We start from the raw sequence: 6695 nt of genomic DNA, 5'->3' as shown, positions 1-6695 counted from the left end.
TTTTTTTTTTTTCATTTTAGAATACATTGGGCTTTAGGGTGATCTTCTTAAACTTGTGCACGACGCAGTTTAAACACATTTAGCTTCCATTTCCTCCTTTGGCACCTCTGTCTTTTCTGTTGGACTCCTTTGTCTTCCAAAATAGGAATCATTTCATTTTCACTTCGTACATCTAATATATACATATCGTATGTAATATATACAGAACCGAGATTGTTCACATGACAGAAGAACTGCCAAATTTGTCTTTACAAATATTTCAATTAACATGTTAATATCTAGTTCTATTCATTTACCTGCAAGTGGCATAAATTCATCCTTTATGGGTAAATAGAGCTGTATATGCAATTCAAAATACTATTTGCTTGAAATAAAAGGATAGAAAAATATATATAATAAATCAATAATCATAACTTACTAGAGTACGTATACTAATCTGAGGAAAATTCCATTTAAGACAAATTACTAAAGTCAAAATATAGCGTTCACAAATCATAAAGTATCATAGATATATGTATATATACATATATTATAAATATGTTCATGCTTGTAAAATATAATACCAAAGTATATGAACAAAAACATGATAGAGAAGTAAATGCAGAAATCTTCAATCCAGTAATGCATTAAACATGTTACTACCACAAATTCAATTGTGGATAACAAATCAAGAAAGAAAATGAATAAGGAAATATATTTTTAAAATACTATAAACCACCTTCACATAAGAGAACCTAAAAACTTTCCATCTCATCTCACAAAACACTTTCTTCAATAGCACATGGGAAATTGACCACATTTTGAGGTATTACATGAATTTCAATAAATGTTGAATGATGGAGATTATGCAAAGAATGTTCCCTAACCACGATGGAATAAACTAGAAAACTGTTACATGAAGAAAGTCACAAGTGGGTAGAAAATCAGTAACACATTCCTGTATAACTTATGGGCCAAAAATTTAAAGAAAAATACATAGTTTGATATAAATAAGAATATAAGATACCAAAATGTTGGCGTATTCAAGGATTAAAGTTGGGACAGGAGGCAACTTAAAATTTTCAAATAGTAATGGCTGAGCAAGCAATCTTCAAACTGTTTGTTTCTGATTAGTTAAAAATGAACCAAAGAGTAACCAGCAGGCCTTAGCCTGTCCACAAGCTAAAAGGTAAGTGTATTACACAAAGTACAGTTAGTATTCCTTCCCAGTCTAAAGTGAATATAAGCTGATAGCTGAACCCAGTATAACACACCCTGCTATTTCAAACACCGAACTTGAGTCTAGGGCCACATAAAGCAGATTTTACCCCAAGGTTAAAGAATAATAATAATAAAATATGGTTAAAATTTGGTTTTCCTGTGTGGGGTGGAGAAGGCAAAATGCAATTTTTACAACCAAAGCTCAGATTAGCCTGGGTTGTATACAATTTTCTTGCCCATCTTAATAAAAGCTTCAAGAGAGGAAGATAAGAAGCACCTAGCTCTTCATTCTTTCCAGTGTGTCTTCCTTAAGTTTGAAGTCATATTTCCCTTTATTAAAAGCATGTAATAGAAACAAAAAATAAAAAGCTTTTGGAAATAGGGTCTTCTGATGTAGTCCTCACTGACTGGGACTCTGCTTATAGACTAGGCTGGATTTGAACTTACAGAGATCATCCTGTCTCTACCTTCCAAGCACTGGGATCATAGTCCTGTGCTTGACCTCCTCTATAGTCACAGCACTTTTATCCTTTCCTCTCGTTTCTGTGTCAAACTATGGGAAGGTGATTGGGAAGGTGCTCCCCTTAAACCATAGGCCTCCTCACCCAATCCACATGATCTATTCCTTTTCTCTTGTAACAAAAATGCATGGCTGCATTTCAACTCAAGCTCTGTTTCTCTTTCCTAGTTTTCCTCCTCCTTCTCCTTTTTCTTTTTGCTTTCTCCTTATAACTATAAACCCTGCATTTGTCTTGATGGTAGCAATACAAAGAATGATCTTTGGTTTCCATTGAAACAAATAATGTTTAAAGATTTTTCAGAAGGTGTAATTATCATAGTACGATTCATCAAAATTCTCCTCTTTTCTCCTCATCTCTCTCCAATACCACTTCATCGTAGAAAATTTTTTAGATATTTGCATCTGGATATTTTAGCACATCTAGTCTGAAGGAAAATACCTGCAAATTGTTGGTGAAATGTTAGTAACTAAAAATCAAATCTTGGAATACTGTACTTCAGAGAAAGCATATTACTGTACTCCTTAAAGAATAAGGAGCAGAAACATGGCAAGGGAAATTGAGATTGACGCACGAAAGGAATCAAGTGGAACTGTTATCAAAATAAATCAGTAAATGAGTATTTATAAATTATTTTGAGGTTAATAATGACAAAATAAAGTATCCCCCTTGAATGTCACAATGGAGAAATGCCTGGCATACTTAAAAATATCAGTGGTAGGAAAGTCAGATCAAAAATTATTTTCTAATTGGTTTAAAATGAATCTAAATAATCTTAAAATATCTATGGCCTTAGTTTAGTCAACTAGTTTAGGGAACAAAATACATATCTAGTCAAAGTTTATCTGAGAATAATTGGTTTTTTACCCAAGCCTTATCTACATAGCACATGATAATTAAAAGTACCAGACTGGTGAAAATAAACTTAATGGATGTTTCACAGTCATAGTTTGAGGTCTATACTAATGTGGTCAGAGGGACTTAAAGGACAGTTTTTGCCCCTTGCCCTCCAAGGTCAACTAAGTTCCAGGGGACTATGGAACATCTCTCAAAATGTCCTGTAACTGTGGTGAGTCACCTATCCTTTGGTTCAGCGAGGACATGGAGACCCCATGAGATGGACTTGAACCAGTGTCCAGTCTACAAAGAGGAGGGTCAACTCAGAGGAAACATCTCATTCATGCTTCCGAGTGAAGCTAGACATAGTCGAGGAGGACCTTTAACTTATCTTCACATAGATGGAGCTGGTAAAAGAAAGGAGCCAGGAGCTCCTCCCAAGCCCATGTGACCCCCGAGGAACATATACCTTAAGTGTAAAAATAAATTGACTTATTTGGGCCAACAGTATGGCCCAAAAGGAAAGTATAACCAAACAGTAAAGTCATTAGTATATTTCTTTAAGAGTTTAAGGGATTACACTTCCCAGGCATTAGGCTTAAGTCTAAATAAAAAGGTGTTTAGACAATTATTTCTCATTGATGATTTTGTTCCTAACCAGAAAGTGTTGCTCACATGTAAGACTTCGAATCTTGGTCTCCAATACTGTAGTGCCCACCTAAGGGCTAGCTCCCCTAGCTATGGGAGACAACCAGCTATTGTTTTTAAATGGCAGATAAATATATTTTCTCTATCTAGAAGCCTTTGAGAGGGAACTGACACTCATTCTAACCACTCCAACAGCTATCAAAATACCTGAAAGCAAAACCTGAATCCATCACTCTAGAGTCCAGCCTTGGAAGACAAAAGAGAAATGAGGAGGAACCCAACAGAGGGATGCTTTTGGAAACCCTTGTCAAGAAATTCCAATGAATTCTCCTATGAACATTTGAAAATTGCCCTGATCTGACTTTTCTCTAGTTCCCTGTCTAGAACTTGTAATGCTAATTACTCTTGCCTTTACTTCTCCTTCACATCTCCTATTCACTTTTCAAAGACTCTTTTCCTCCTTGAGATAAAAGTTATGCAATTTGGGAGTCTTTTAGAGAGACCCACTGAAGAGGTACTCAAATTGCCTCACCCTGCATCCCTGTTCAGCATGGAAGAAGGCAGAACAGTCTGTCTCTCGATCCCCTAATTGGCACTTCGAGTAATAGACAATGCCAGAGGATGGTGTGATAAGAATAGGAGGTAGGAATTCACTAAGCAGTTAGGGTAAAAAGACCCCAAGGAAAAGCAGCCACTTTCTTGGCTAAAACTCACAGTGTCCTTGGGCCTCTTAGCAACATACTCCATTCCAAAGGCCAAAAATGTTCAAAATATTCAGGAGCTTTTATCTAATCCTTAAAAGTTTTTAGGGTTATCTCTTCAGAAAGGAGAATGTTAGAATAGCTAAAAGCCCCATAGAAAAATAAATCAATCAAAAAAGAAGAAAAAGTACATGGAGTATCAGAAAAAAGTGATGTGGAGATATAAGAGGAGTTGGAAGGTAGGGAGTGGGCATGGATTTGATCAATACACCTTGTATGCTTGTATGATATTCTCAATAAATTATTTATTTAAAAAATGACTCTAAATATAATTTTACACAATATTGTCAGTGAGCAAAGAGAAGATTATCAATAATCTATAAATATTAAACCTTACTCCAAACTATTTCTAACTACATAGAAATAAAATTCTAAGTACCTATGTTAATAACAGTAGATAATCTTTTATTAAAAACAAGGATTTTGACTACAGGATATGTAAAAGTTTTCTAAGTTTCTAATATGTAATCTAAAATAATGCCAATAACTTGCTTTGGTTTTCCTATAGTTGAATTAGATTATTTTTGTATTTTTATCTATAAATGTGTACCATATTGAACATACAATCAAATCAGAATGAATTAGTGATTATTTAAATTGAAGGAATTTTATATTATGGAATGTTACCTAATAAATAAACATTTTTAGAAGGAATGGGAGAGGGAAATATATGAATATTGTAATGATTTGTTTCCATTCCTCCTAGTGGTATCTCATTCCAGCTTATCTAAATGATAAACATTTCCTGTCACCCTCTGCCAACCATAAACCCACTCTCTCCTTCTGTGAGACTCCTTTTATCATAAGTGTTAGGTAATCTAATTATTATTCATATTACTGGATAAACACATATATATAATATAATGGATAAAAAATAAGCTTTATTATGGAGTCTGGAAAAGGTGAGGTTGAGTCTCAATCAAAGCTACAAACTGATTCATTGAAACAATAATGTTCTCATGTGAAATAAGGCAGTAACAGAAACATTATAGGATTAAATAGGAAAATTTCCATACAGTATTTCAGACAGAGCCACAGCAATACACTCTGGATAGGTACTAATAAGGACAAGAAGGAAAACTTTTCAAAATATATTTATATATACATATATATGATTTTAATTGTGATTATCCTACATATGAAATAATGCATCTCCCAGAAGCCACAGGTTGCCAAACAAAAAGCCTAGCTTCAACTGTTGGTTAGAAATGTCCTTGAGATCATCAAAACAATAGAGGCTATTATCATTGCCCTGGATCGCCACCAGAACTAAGTGGCAAAACCTTATTTCTTATTTATATATACATATATATGATTTTAATTGTGATTATCCTACATATGAAATAATGCATCTCCCAGAAGCCACAGGTTGCCAAACAAAAAGCCTAGCTTCAACTGTTGGTTAGAAATGTCCTTGAGATCATCAAAACAATAGAGGCTATTATCATTGCCCTGGATCGCCACCAGAACTAAGTGGCAAAACCTTATTTCTGAAGACACCGTACACTTTTATCACAGGACATGAATGAATCAAGCTGGTACTTAACCTGGAAGCTTCCTCCCTGCTGGCTAGCTTTCACACTACTGAAAGGTGCTTTGTGGTTGCTGGGGGAGAAAAATCATCAAGTCTTACCCAGACATGAACCTAGAAAGTTATGATAATGAATTACCTGGTAAGATATGAGAATGACACAAGTGTTACTGGTGTGGGCGAGTAACCACTTTCTAACTGAATTTAAAGCTTGATCCATAGGAGAGAACACATACCTGATTGTGTAAATCTGATGAAGAATTCATGTTTGAGACCAGATGTGGTGGCAAACGCCTTTGATCCCAGCACTTGGGAGGCAGAGGCAAGCGGATCTGTGTGAGTTTGAGGCCAGCCTGATCTACATAGTGAGTTCCAGACCAGCTGGGGCTACAGAGAGATTCTGTCTCAAAAAGATTTAAAAAAAAAAAAAAAAAGAAGAATTCATGTATTCATGTTTGAGGAGGTCACAGGCCCTAAGTTTGCAGCTCTCAATCCTCATCAGAGAATTTCTTTGTGCTGTGTATTGTGGTTAATGCAGAAACTCAAATCTGATTAACTAATAGAGATTATGTGTCTTTTGAGCATTTGGCTGTAAATGGGATATCTGTACCACACTCTTATTCAGAGGCACAAGGAATATTTGGAAATTGGAGCAGAAAATTTTTAAGATTGGGGAGGACTGGAGTGAAACAGTGTTTTCTGGCTGTGACAGGATGGATCCCCTCATGAACTCACAGTAGATGTGTTACCTGCACAAGACCAAAGCCAATTAATATTCCAGAATGTAGGGGGAGTTCTCATGAGCCCCTAACTGTAGGTATTGGTGGTTTTGGGCTATTAGGTCAGGAGAAATCATTGTTTTAGGGATGTAGCCTTACTAGGTCCATAACATTCCACTGGATGGCCCAGCACCAACATGCATTTGGGCTCTACGAATTGAGCTCAGTAGGTAACACAAATAACATGAAGTTGGCAGATGGAGTGGGAATTTGGAGATGGGTGGGTTTGGAAGGAGAGAGAGAAGAGTTCAGATTATGATCAAATATATTGTATGCATGTAAGAAAATACCAAATAATTAATAAAAATATGTTCAAAGTTTTAGGGGGTAAAATTATGATAAGACAATTCAAATTTCTAAACTGGAAGTAGTTTTATTGCTATAAAGTAAATCTTTGATTTTGAAAAATATCTTCAAATTC

This window comes from Nannospalax galili, unplaced genomic scaffold, assembly GCF_000622305.1.
Source record: "Nannospalax galili isolate Female #2095 unplaced genomic scaffold, S.galili_v1.0 scaffold140, whole genome shotgun sequence".
NCBI lineage: Eukaryota > Metazoa > Chordata > Mammalia > Rodentia > Spalacidae > Nannospalax > Nannospalax galili.
Note: the sequence above shows the minus strand (reverse complement) of the source record.